The sequence below is a fragment of the Pezoporus wallicus genome, unplaced genomic scaffold, assembly GCF_028554395.1.
Source record: "Pezoporus wallicus isolate ANWC-B61680 ecotype Strahan unplaced genomic scaffold, APGP_CSIRO_Pwel_v1 contig_1851, whole genome shotgun sequence".
Lineage (NCBI taxonomy): Eukaryota > Metazoa > Chordata > Aves > Psittaciformes > Psittacidae > Pezoporus > Pezoporus wallicus.
This window is the reverse complement of record NW_026635653.1, coordinates 1365425-1379279: the sequence shown is the minus strand read 5'-3', so window position 1 is coordinate 1379279 and position 13855 is coordinate 1365425.

Below are 13855 nucleotides of genomic sequence, written 5' to 3'. Positions count from 1 at the left end.
GATTTGCTTAGCAATAAATTAAATTAATTTCCCTGAGCTGTGTCTGGTTTACCTCTGACCATAGTTGGTGAGTGATCTCTCCCTGTCCTTATCTTGACCCACAAGCCTTTCACAAGCCTTTCCCTGCCCTCATCTTGACCCCTTTCCCTGTCCAGCTGAGGAGAGGAGTGATAGAGCAGCTTGGTGGGCAACTGGCATCTAGCCAGGGTCAACCCTCTGCAAGCAGTTGCTGGGACTGATGAAGATAATAAGTGCTTCTAGTTGTAGTCTTATGTAACCCAATATAGAGAAGATGTCTTCACCTTTAATTTAGATACAGAAAGTTCCACTAACACAATACAAGCATGTTGCTGAAAGATTTACAGACGACTGTACATTAAAGATATTACAGCTTGCACACAATGCAGTCTCTTTCTCTTAATGTCTCTTTTCTTTAGTGTCTCATGTCTCTATATGAAAGTGTTTGAAAGCTCAAAAATATATTAAAAAAATACATTTTTTTTTCTATGAGAGAGCACAAATTCACACACTTGTGCAAATTTTTTGAAAACTTTAATTAGACATTCTCCATATTTTTCACCACCTTATTGTATTGTCAAACTTCTTAAAAAATTAAAGTTAAACCAAAAGTGCAAACATGTCACATTATTTAATTTAAAAAAATCATATTTTTTTAATCCACTTTGTTTTTAAGTTCTGTCAGTTGACTTTAACAGCACATTCACTGTCTTATTCCAAGTCTAATTTAATCCCAAAATACATGTTTTCCTAAACTCACTAATTAAAAATCTGCAGGAATCAGTGTTATAACTGAGATAAAAATTACCCCAAAGCTTAGCTGACTTTTATCATAATGTCACATCATTGTGCCAAAGTTCCCTAAGTGAAATATACATTACAAAAGAGAAAGCAGTAGGAACTGTTTTTCTTTTGATAAGAGTGGAAATGACGCAGTCTAAAAAAGAGATGATGCCTTGGTTTTCGGTCAAAGGTAGCAACAGCAAAATGACAAGATTCCCACCAGAAAAGTGATAGTGGACTCTCTATTGATGAAGAAATACAGTATTTCATTGTACATGAAGTCACTGGATCATTAGACAAACATACTTCTTTCTTCATTGCTTAGCCTGTATTCCTTACCTTGATTTGACTTCCCATAATTTAAATAGTATTTCATATCTTTAAAACACTGTACATGCATTAACTAATTTCACTTACTAAAATTTGACACTGCTGTCTCATGATAAATTCCCAAATGCAGTAATTTGAAAACTTCCTGCTAAGCATGCTTTGATAAGCCTCCTCAAGGGCATAGCTGCAAAATGTCTTTGGGTGTCACCAGATCTGTAACTGTCCCCTGGTCATGTACTATCAGGTGATACGCAGTTACGATATTTACTAAACTTTTAGGTCAGGAAGGGAGAAAGGAAGGAGGCTTTCCCTGTTCCTGTGGGAATTTTGCTACCCTGAGTAGGCATTGCTTCATACCAGTGCTGTAAAGTCTCCATGATAATCTGGCCACCAAAATGTGCACACTGTCTGATAGACCATTTTGGTACTGTATTTCAAGTACTGCATGGAAAGCTTATCCTTCTAATCTGCGTGTACAAATGGAGACACCTGGCACACATTTACTCATTATGTCAAAATATTCAAGTCCTTAGCAGCAGCACTAGCAATGCTCTACATCAAGTGCAGATGTCTAAGGCTGCCTCCAGATATTGCAAGAGACAGAGTTGGTAACCTGTTTGCCAAAGGTATTTGATGGGGAGAGCAGACCACAGGTCTTAATTCTTTTGATCTTCCCCACCTTTAGGAAGACAACTTCTATACTTAGACAAAGTATCCGTTGAAGAGTTCAAGTGCTGAAGAGAGATGTGCAGGAAGGACTACAAAGACTTCAAGGGTTTAGACAGAGAAATTTCCTGTTCCAAAGTACATTAGGTAGCTCATTAGATTTACAGGTCTCTTCAGTAACACTGAGGTAGCTTCACCTTGTTTTCTAACATACAAGGCTGAAAATAGTTGAAGGATAAATCTCCCTTCTGATCAGTAATGCCCATTAAGCACTGATAACATGACCTGCAGAGGAGAGACCTGACAAAGTGATAGGCTAAGTGATCGTAGCAGTAAACAATAATATACATTATAACAGTGAATCACCAGAAAGAAAACAGAGCATTATTTAGTTTTGGAGATTAATTAGGACAATTTACTTTGGGCATTAAATGAACTTCTCTGCAGTAATTCTGAGTGTCTGGTTTTCATACCTTCAGATGCGCCGGCTCCTCCCAAGGGTTGCTGTAGATACTCTGCTGAGCTCCTGTTACATAAACAGAGAAGTCATCTCTCTTACCCTGACCTTCCCAGCTTGTCTCAGCATATGCTGCTAGCTTTCACAGTTGACAGACACTCTGACAACTGGCAGTCTGTCTGTCAAGAAGATCCTAAAAGATGAAAGTGCCAAGTAGAGAGTTCAGTTCAGGATCATCTCTGTGGCTTTAGGAATATGTTTGCAACAAAGATGTTATAGTGTTGATAAAATCATATACCTTGTTTTCTTGTGAATGTGGAATCTACTTTAAAGTGTCAATATTTGCTTCATGAAGTGTTTAATCACCAGAAAATTACATATTTTAAAAACCAACCTCTCTCTTCCTTTCTCTGGGCCAAGTGCTGTCTTCACAAGAGACAAATAACCACCTCTCACTGCGCTGTGAGAAGTGGGTGCTTTCCCTCAAGGTGACCCTCCTATGTTTACCCCTCTCTCTCTCTCTCTCTCCCCTCCTTCCTGGACACCTAGCCAGGCTACTGTCACCTTCTTCTTGCTTCTTCTCACCTTTCAGAACATTGTCTACTTTCCTTCTGTCTGGCTTATTTCAGGTGAGGAGCTGATCCAAAGCCATCACACTAGGCAACTGGCGCTGGGCCAACCAATATTGTCCCTTTGCTGCTGGCAGCTGAGAGCAGGAGGAGGGAAGGCAATGACCTGCCTTGCAGCACTGACAGCAGGGGAGGGATGCCAGCAGCAGGGCTGGGATGCTGCCAGGAGGCTTGCTGGGACAGCTCTGGCTCTGCATTGCAAGACCTCTGCAGGAATGGGGCAACTTCACTGATATCCCTGACAAGCACTTACATTTTATTCTCTCAAGTGTAGTCCTTGACGAAGTTTAGAAGCCAACAGAGTAAAACAGCTTTGCGCTGCTGTCACAGCTTCTAATTACCAGCTCTCATAAGGTTTCATCCTGATTCCTTCTCCCTGACTTTTCAAATGGTGGCAAGTGGGCAATTCTTTCCAATAAGCCAGCAGCAAGAGCAAATCTACAGCACCTGTTTGAACGTGAAACAAAATGGCAATAAAATAGCAGTGCAGAATGTTATGCAAAATATTCATCCCAGAAAAATTAAGACTTAATACAAATAGATGATGGGAATGCTACCCAATCCTCTTCCTTGTAAGTGGTTTATTTAAGCCAATTCATTTCAGGCATACAACAAATTTTGATCACAAAGAAACAGCTCTGTATACTGTATACACTCTCTTCTTTCTGAATAAGAAAGAGACCATTTGTCTTTGATAGCAATCTCAATGACTTGATGCAGTCACCTGGTAAGTCTGCAAAATGACAATGCTACACAACTCATCCACAAGCTGTAGTGCACTTGTCTTCAGATAAATCTCCCCTCCCTCCACTCCCCCCATTTAGACTCTGTGCTTGCAGATTTGGGGATTTTTTTCAAAGTGGGTTTTCTTTCTTTCTCAGTGAGTTGATTCACCCAGTCACACAGTTGACCAGTGTTTTATACGATAAATGAAAGATAAATTAAATTGACACAGACCCTGTAACATATGCCAATCAATTCTAATTGCCATCTGTCACAGTACACTCAAAGTGGAGGAGAGAAGAAAACACCCACTGGTTCAGTTCCCCCACACTACCCAGCAGGTGCTTGACTGCCCGTCAGCAACCTTACTACTTCCTGCTTTCTGATGCTTAATAGAACAACCAGTTGTCTTGTTTAATTCTGGGTTCTATGACAGATGTTGTAAAAATTACATCCAAATCTAAGGGTATACCTTCTCTTCTTAAAGTAGGACTCAGAGCAGCAAAAATCCTCATGGTTTTCCTTACCAAATTTACAGGGCAATCCTTCCCTTAGCTTTCCTTTCTGAGCATAAATTCATATCTGTCTAACAGTTTGTACATACATGGCTCCTTTTCAACCTGACAGCATCTAAACTTCTCACTTTCCTGTAAGAGTAGGTCAACTGTCCCAGAGCATCATTTACCTTTCTGCTGTGGTGCATATATATAACGATAATGGGCTAAATACTATCATGTTTTGCTTCACCTCTATTCCCTCATCTGTACAGGCATTAGGTGCAACAAGGATACTTAAGCCATCAACAGTATCAAACACATCAAGATCAGACTAGCTGGTGGAGATGGGCCATATTGCACCTCATCCCTCCCTCTCTGTAAAACATTACTACTGCATTTAGTGGGCTACCCCACAAAAGCTTTGTTACTTTTTTTTCCCCATCTGCTCTTATCTACAGCCACAGGAATGCAGTTAATTGCAGCCAGAGCTCTCCAGGCAAGAGGGGCTTTTCTTAGATTTTCCAAATCTTTCCTCCAAGGTGCCTCTGGTGTCTAATGGGCCATACTGAGAAGGCTTTTTTTCTGTTGCTTCATTACTATTATTAAAAGAATCATAGAACAATAGAATAGTTAGGGCTGGAAAGGACCTTAAGAACATTTAGTTCCAACCCTCCTGTCATGGGCAGGGACACTTCACACTAAACCATCTCACCCAAGGCTCTGTCCAACCTGGCGTTGAACACTGCCAGGGATGGAGCATTCACAAATTTCTTGGGCAACCCATTCCAGTGCCTCACCACCCTCACAGTAATGAACTTCTTTCTTATATCCAATCTAAACTTCCCTTGTTTAAGTTTAAACCTGTTAGCCCTTGTCCTGTTGCTACAGTCCCTGATAAAGAGTCCCTACACAGCATCCTTATAGGCTCCCTTCAGATACTGGAAGGCTGCTTATGAGGTCTCCACGCAGCCTTCTCTTCTCCAGGCTGAACTGCCCCAACCTCCTCAGCCTGTCTTCATATGGGAGGTGCTCCAGTCCCCTGATCATCCTCATGGCCCTCCTCTGGACTTGTTCCAACAGTTCCATGTCCTTTTTATGTTGAGGACACCAGAACTGCACACAATACTCTAAGTGAGGTCTCACGAGAGCAGACTAGAGGGGCAGGATCACCTCCTTCTACCTGCGGGTCACGCTCCTTTTGATGCAGGCCAGGATACAGTTGGCTTTCTGGGCTGCAAGCTCACACTGCTGGCTCATGTTCATTTTTTCATCAACCGACACCCCCAAGTCCTTCTCCGCAGGGCTGCTCTGAATCTCTTCTTTGCCCAACCTGTAGCTGTGCCTAGGATTACCCCTACCCAGGTGGGACATCCACATTTTTATCCCCAACTTTCTTCAGCTAGCTGTCTTTATTCAGTATTTCCAAATGATCTATAAGTTTCTTCACTTCATTCACTCCTGAAATTAGCAACTTCAAAATCCTTCCCATCTTCTCTGAAGGTTTGATTAGTTCTAATAGCAGCCGGGATGCTGGGATATTAGCAATGTCTGAGAGCTCTGAAATGGTCTTTCTCTGCCTGAGAGGGCTGCTCAGAGTGGATGAATAGCTTGATATCTGTTTCCTTGAAGGATATTTAATCTATGTGCTGGGAGATTATGTCCCCTGCCTCTGAAAATAATCACGGTAAATAGAAATTATCTTTTTCCAAAGCATCATTTATTTACTAGAAACAACAAAATTATCACCACGATGTCTTTGGCTAAAATCAGAGCTTCGCTATGCAAGGAAAGAGGAAGAATTAATTCTTGTCCTAAATAATTACACAAAGAAATAAGAGAGAGGAACAGTTTAGGACCAATGTATTAACAGATATTAGATCTGTGAGAGTCTGACTACCCCTTCTGAGTTTTTATGGCTGTTTTGTGCTTATTCTCAGCTAGATACTGCTTTCAAATGTAAATATAAAAGATAGTTATGTCAGAAATCAGGAGAGCTACAGGTCATTAAACAACATGTTGAGATTCACTGATGCCATGAAGCATCGACTTAATGGATGATGTACAAATCTAATTTTTATACTTTTTAAGCAGAATGTATGCTAAGAGTGGGGTGGTGAACAACAGCCTGTTTTTTAATAATAGTTGTTTTTCCCTAATCACATAATATCGCCTTCACTAGAGAAGAAGATATACAAACTTTAAGAAATTATTTGTAGAATTTAATAGAACAATCACAAAATATCTTAACTATAGCAAATTAGATGGATAAGCTTTTCTGCCTTGTAAACCCATAGCTTCATTTAAAATCTTATAAGCATTATCACAGTTTTTATTAAATTCCATAGGTTACAAAACAATTTTTACAGAACTTACACAGACCTTTATTGCTATCATGTTTTCTAAAGGACTGTTTGAGAAAAATACCTAATGACTACACAAACAATCAGCAGTACAGATTGCAATTCCACATGGAGATAAGTTTCCTTATGGTTTGCCCTCACTCCAGTCTCTAAAAAAAATAACCTCAATTCTTTTCCTTCTCAGGATGAATCTTAGATGAAAAGATGGAATCCAAGGTGCTTGTTCTTACCCGTTTGATTTCATTTTTCTTACACAATCACAAAATTACAACACACTTCATCTTGTGGAGTGTTTTTACATTTGGTTTTAAGTTTTTAATGGGCACTTTCCCATTTTCATTGATAAGGTGTCCACCGCCACCCACCCCATCCCCATTTGAACCAGTCATCACGCTCTTCAGCAAAGTGCTTCCTGAGGCAAGGAGCATCTATAAATATTCCAGCAGTCCTCTCTGCTCCTGGGACAACAAGTTCCTGCACTCTGTTTACACAGTATTTGTTCCTGACAAGGAAAACGCTGAAACAACCAGATACACCTTTTGACAAAGGGATTATGATCTCTTTTTAGGTTAGCTCTTCTTACTGTCTTTAATTAATTATTTAAAATTAATTTCCTTCCTGCTCTTTTATTACACCATGATATCCCCTGACTTCTGCAGAGTTACTTTGTAATGTCTGAGAGGTCTAAAAGGGCTAACATCTAACAGCTGCACATCAGGTTGACTGATGCCCTCCATGGTGCAATGAACAGCCTGCTTCTCTGCTCCTGAGCTGCACAGCAAGCTTCTCAACTCCAATCAACTCCAAAAGCTGCCTGTGCTCTACTGGTGCTCAGAAACTGCAAGCATGATGCAAAGTATATTATCTGTAATCATGTAAATTTGTACAGTCAGAGAGTTGATTTTTATTTGCTTGGCAGAAGAATCCACAGGCATGCAACACTCCAAAGCTTTTAAATTGCTAGGTACAACTGCTGTGACATTTCAATTCAGCTGTGTTCATCCCAAATGATAGAAGGACCATCTCTGACCTTTCACATGCACATATATGCATACAGCTCGACAGTAAGTAAATGTTTGAAATCTTTCTCAGCATACCAAAAGCAGCTGCTGCCTTGCATGTGTATGTGTGAAGATTTCAAAGGTTTTCATTAATATTCTGCTAAAGTAAGCCTGTAAAATTTTATTGTTAGCAGCAGCACTCAGCCTCAGAGAAATAATAGGTGAAAGACAGTATGTAGCATGCATTCACATCAAACCTCAACAGAAAAGCAAGGCGGTAACGATGACTGTGCTCCTCACAAAGGTTCATCTCCCTTACCCTGAACAGAGCCACCAGGCTAGTGGCTCCATTATTGCTTTCTCTATTCGCCCAGAGTTCCCGAAGTATAGTCCCCATAAGAAAGTGCTAGTCGTCAGAAAAATTTATGATAGCATATGCACATATGGCATAAAGGAAATGAACTGATTTAGTGTGGTTCCTAAGTAATCTCTTGCAAACTACAGCTCCTCAGAGGTTCTGCCTGTTGACCAAATCTTGTTCCTCAACCAAACAGTGGCATGTAAATAACCACTCATTTCCTCTTTCTGCCTGAAGGTTGAAAGGCACCTTCTAGAGCTGTATCTGATGAAGTACATACATTTTCTGCTTATAATGCCTCAGAGGATTTGATACAGCAAAAGGAGACAAAAATGTTGCCTTTCATGCTTCCCTCTATAACAAGGACATATTTTTTTCAAATGTGAGGAACTGCTTTTCTACAAGAATAAAAACAAATGACTTTATAACCCTTTGGTGAGAAGTGTCTGGTCCAGATCTCTTGGCAATATGCCCACAGCTCAGCTGAGTAACAGATCTGCAGCATGTGTGTGTGAATGGAGACATGGTCTTTGGATCATGAAGAAAAGGACCATCAAGACTTTATTGCACCTCTTTAAAAGCCAATGAATTTCAATAAAGACTTTGTCAGCAAATGCATTTTTGATTTATACCAGAGTCACTTATCCTAGAACCCAGGCTTACACATAAGGTGCCCTGCATGCCAAGGGGAATCACAATTACTTGCTGTTTGTGTCATCAGAGAAAATAAAGCAGAAAATGGCTTTCCTATCTTGTGATATGTTTTGACACACCTTGCAAAAGATCATTCACATTCCATGACGAGAAAAATCCTAGAATTCAAAAAGCTCCTACAAGGAGAAAACAAGAAAAAAAGTGACTCTGACATCAAAACAGCCACTGGCCCATAGCTTGGAAAAAAACAGAGACCTGGGACTGTTTGTCAACCTCTGGAGGTGTTCCACAGCCATTAATTTCCTGGGTAGTAAAGGCATTTCTGCCTCTGAATTTGATTTTCCCTTGTGAAAAATAAAACATTCCAGAAAAAAAAAGTTTTTACTTTGAAAAATATTAATTTTCTGACATAAAAGCCTTTTTGAAACAAAACTGAAAAGACCTCTTCAGACCAAAATCAATATAGAAAGTGAATTATGGTTCACTAGAACTTACAGCCACAATAAACTTTCTGCAGTATCATGATATTTTGGAAAATCAGAATGTAACCATCCAGACAAATGTTATTTGTCATCTGCATTTCCTATTCAGCTTGTAAAATCATACATTTTCCTCTACTTACCATTTAGAATTTAGTATCATTATACATTATATGTAATATCTATTGATATTAGCTGTTTTATTGAAAAATTAGCTAGCTGTGTAAGCAATTGTCATATCCAGTTTTCCACTGAAAGAATAATTTCTTTTACCTTCAGTGTTCACCTGAAGGACATGTTAATCTTGAAAGCAGCTTATTATATAAAGCTGACAAACCGCTTTTGCTTTAAAGGAAAGGAAACAAGGTCAGAAACCTGTAGTAAATGCGTGTGTTCCTGGTTCCTATTCTTCAAAATTTGTTGAATATTATTAACTATTATTCTTGCAAAGATCCCCACTAATATAAGGTAGTCCTTTCAATGACGCTAAACAAATATGATTGCTTAGCTACCTCTGAAACTAAGCTAGTAAAACAGCATACATCTGTATAAGTTTAACTAAATTCTACATCTTTACATGTCTTGAGTACTACTGACTAATCTTACATAAATATTAAGACATAGCACAAGGACAACCACTCGGTCTCCTTCACTGTCATACAAGCTTAGAACCAGATCAGTCTTTCAAGCATCGTTGATAGCCTATGAACAATTCTTTTTCACAATTGTCATTGTACCTAAAGGTGAAAGATGAATTATTATTTCTGCCAGGGCAGGAATGGTAGCAAGATCTTTGAAATTATGTTATGAACATTCTTCACTTGATTGGAAATGATTGACAGATTGACTGATTCAATTTGACTTCTTGTGTTGAATTTTATGTAATGGATAGTTCTGCAACTGCAGTAGGACAATGCTGACAGAATAATAACTGCAGACATTTCAATGTATGTATAACTGTGCACAGTTAAATTGTGATCAATATATCTTGTTTATTTCTTGGCAAGAACACAGTCTTACTAGATATGATTAAGGTCTAATTTACTTCCCACACTATAGTATACATACAAGAAACTTTGCATGCAAGCTGGGGAGAGGGAAAAATAAAATTAGACTGACAAGCTTAACAACAAATGAAAACTTAAAAGAATTTCAATATGAACCTGGAAGAAAAATATGCCATGCAAGCATGAATAGAATACCCTTGTGAAAACTAGGTTTCTTTATACTAGTTTCTTATGTGTGTTTGAATCAAAGTGCAGGCATTGCTGGTCTGGCTGGCTCAGGAAGGCACTCACCCGTTTTGATTAACTCAGGGAAGGTGATGTACACAACCAGCTGATCCACTCAGCTGACCCACACATTTATCCAAAACAGAGGCCACTTTCCATTCCCTTTGTGTTAAGTTCAGCTTTCTTTACAACAGCTGTGGTCACTCCCTATATTATTCTTTTCAGTTCCTGTCTTGCCTTTTGACTTTCTGAAACTGACCACATTTCAAAGGCAGATGAACAGCACCATTGCTTTTTTCTGTACGTGAACTGCATGAATGGACAACACTGTTCCAGTACTGAATCTTCAGGGGTTTGGACAGGGCTTGGAGGTAAGCATGCACAAACACAATTTCCTCAGGAATCATATATGTATGCTACTCTGGCACAGGAGACAAGCCTGCAAGACACAGGTTAGCTCAAGTTACTGTCACTCAAGTACGGCCTTGTTGGAAAAGGGCAAAGCCTTTATGATAAAACAATTATATAAAATAGTAGAAATGATTGAGAAATTTATAAATCAATAGTGGAGTTTTGTATATTAGAAAATGTTGTAACTTTGCAATTTTGTATCACGGCTATTCTGTAACCAGTGTTGCAATGATAGTCTTAGTAGCAAAAACCTATGCGTATGGGTGGATTAGAAAGGTATGTACTGGAGACTATACCCAAGTAGAACCTATGCATAAGGTAGACAGAAGAGATTACCAGAAGCTGATAAGAAAATGCTAGCGTCCACACAAGGGTTGGGATATATCCAAGTAAGGAAAAGGTAAAGAGGACAACCTGAGGAAGACTTCTTACTTCATCTGAGAAAGACTCCTTCCTTCACCGGAACGACCACCAGGCGACCACCAGAGGGGCCTGCGCAAGCGTAGAAGAGGCTGATGTAACATTCCTGATGTGGCAATCCTTAATGCATATGCATTAGCCAATGTTGTAATCCGTGCTAAATGTGTATAAATTGCGAATGCGATGTGACGAGGTTGGAATCAGATTTGGGTGCATACCCCTGGTTTCCCAGCGCTGCAATAAAGTACTTCATATAACCATTCCAGTGGTTATGTGTTTGTTCCCACGCTAACAGCCTCATTCTACATTAATTTCTGACTGAAAGATCTCCCAGTTCAAGTCCATAGCTCAAATTCCTCCCTAGATTATGATATTTCTATGCTCATTGTCTGAAAAGCTACTTGCTACAGTTCAAATGTGTTCCGTGCCAGGTTGCACCCAGCCACAGTTCATCAACCACTTTGTCTGAATTATTTTCCAAATAGTGCCTACCTTAACATGACTGAAATCACCAGTGTGGTTGTTTTAGTATGTTTGGGTTGGTTTTGCTTTTGTTTTTTTGTTGTTATTGTTTTGTTGTTTGTTGTTGGGGTTTTTGTTTTTTTTTTTTGTTTTTTTTTTATGAGACAGGTCTTAACATGGAAAGCAAGCATTTTATCAGGAAACCCAAATGTGTGAGTGTGGTCAGGAAACTCCAGGTATGTCTGCTTGTCCTTATCAGTTGTTTAAAACCTCAACAGCAAAGGAAGCCTTCTCAATATGCTAAACAGGTTCAGCTGAGATGGAAATCTGGCTTCTTAACCCTGTTAATGCTGATGTGGAGTATTGAGTATTGAATCCCATGAGAGCAAGTTAAAGCAATTCCCAAATGGAATTTAAGATTTAGGTTTGATTTAGTAAGACACAGCTGCAGTGGGAGTACCTGTGTCAAGGCAAAGCTTTTCTATGTATCTTACCCCTGTGACTGGTCAGCAAAGGCACTAAGTTAGATCCCTGTTTAAAAAATACAATATTTAGACATCAGCAAGTTACTTACTTCAGTTTTAGAACTTTCCAGGGTATTTTTATTTAGAAACATGTTTAAATCAGTTGTCTCCAGAACAGGCTGTACTTTTCACTTATTAACCATATCTTCTGGGTAGTAAAGACTGACAAGAGCAGGTGGGGAATTTGCTGTACCCTTCCATTATTTTCTTTATTTTTTTTTTCCCTAAGATGAGGAGAAGCTGTTATTGCATTTCTTATAAGATGCATTTGTTATTCATGGTTAAAAGGCAAAAGACTGAAAAATGTGCTAAAACTTTTGGAGATGAGGCCCACCCCCAGCATGTTTTTCTTGGGCTACAGTGCTATATCTTCACCCACTTGATATCTACTGTGAGGAATGCCCTTTTGAAAGTGGGTATCTATTTTGAGAGAATAGCCATGGTCACAAAAGCAGGCCAGAAATTTAGCATTCAGCACAGTAAAATGGTCTTCCTTCAACAGGAGAGATGCACAGCGACCCTCCTCCTGGAATACCACCTAGTCTTCTGGTTCAAACACTTTTTAAAAATGACAGTAGATACTTCAAAAGGTGTCAAGCTATGGAGATTTTGTATCTCAAATTACCTGCTTATTCATATGGTGCAAATACACAAATTGTGCCAAAAAGGAGATTTCCTCTCAGTTTTGTTTATATTTAGATAAAGAATCAGTTTTATGAAATGAAGATGCCTACTGTGAAGTTCTGAATCAGGGACGTAGGTTTCTGTATAAGAAATACTGAACCCTTTTACAGAAATCCTTTACTCTTTACACAGTGAAGAACAAGTGCCTTGCCCAGACATGTGAAAGCAGTTTTCCCTCTCTCCCCACTGTTTTGAAAGCCTAGGCACTTCACCTTGACTTATCTTGTTATGGCGAAGAGCCTTACCTTCAGTCCATTGCCACCCTTGCTTTAGGGGCCCAAAATATGTTCACAGATTCTGATCTTGAACATTTTCCCTCAGACAGCTTTCACACTAAAGATGTCTCTGTCAGCATTACAATCTTCATTACCCATCTGAAACCCATCTGAGTTTTTTGACTTTCTACAGGCTACAGCCCCCCACCCCCCCCGTTTAATTCAGTATCTCTAGCATTTGTTTTGCACTCCCTGCTTTTAATTTTAAGGCATTTGGTACTAAGAGATAAGCCTGTGGCAGATGTAATTATCCAGCAGGGTATTAGTCACTTGTTACTGCCTGCCTACCTGCCTTTGTCATACCAGCGTGTTTTGGCTAGGAAGGGAGAGCTTGGAAAGCCTTTCACCTTCCTTACAATTGTTTCTTCATAATAAATAGCTAGACATACAAATCAGAAGTTTAAACCTTAAACTTGAGACTCATCAGTCCTGTAAATACATAGATCTGACTTGCAGAACTTACCACATGCTTTATCTCTATTGCTGGCATCACCATGTTGACTTTTTAAACTGAAAAGAACAAATATGACTATCTAGTTTGTCCTTTGGTGTCTACTGTTTCTTTCAGACCTGTACCTTCAGACAGACCCTGGCATGTCTTTCACAAAAATGATCCAGCTTGAAGTTAAAGCTTCAAAAAGTGGCAAATAACTGAAGTGTAAGCTTTATTGTGATATTTTTGCATCAGTTTTCCTAGTTTCACTTTGCAGCCTTGAGAGCTCTTTCGAAGGCTTGTTATCATCCTGCTGTAGGTGAAACTCACATTGAGTTTGGACAAATAGATGATGCACCTGAGAACCATACAGCTTTTCCATACAGGGTAATGGAATGGAGTAGGACAGACATGTAAGCAAGCAGGTGAACCACCCCAGATCATAAGGATGCCAGGCAA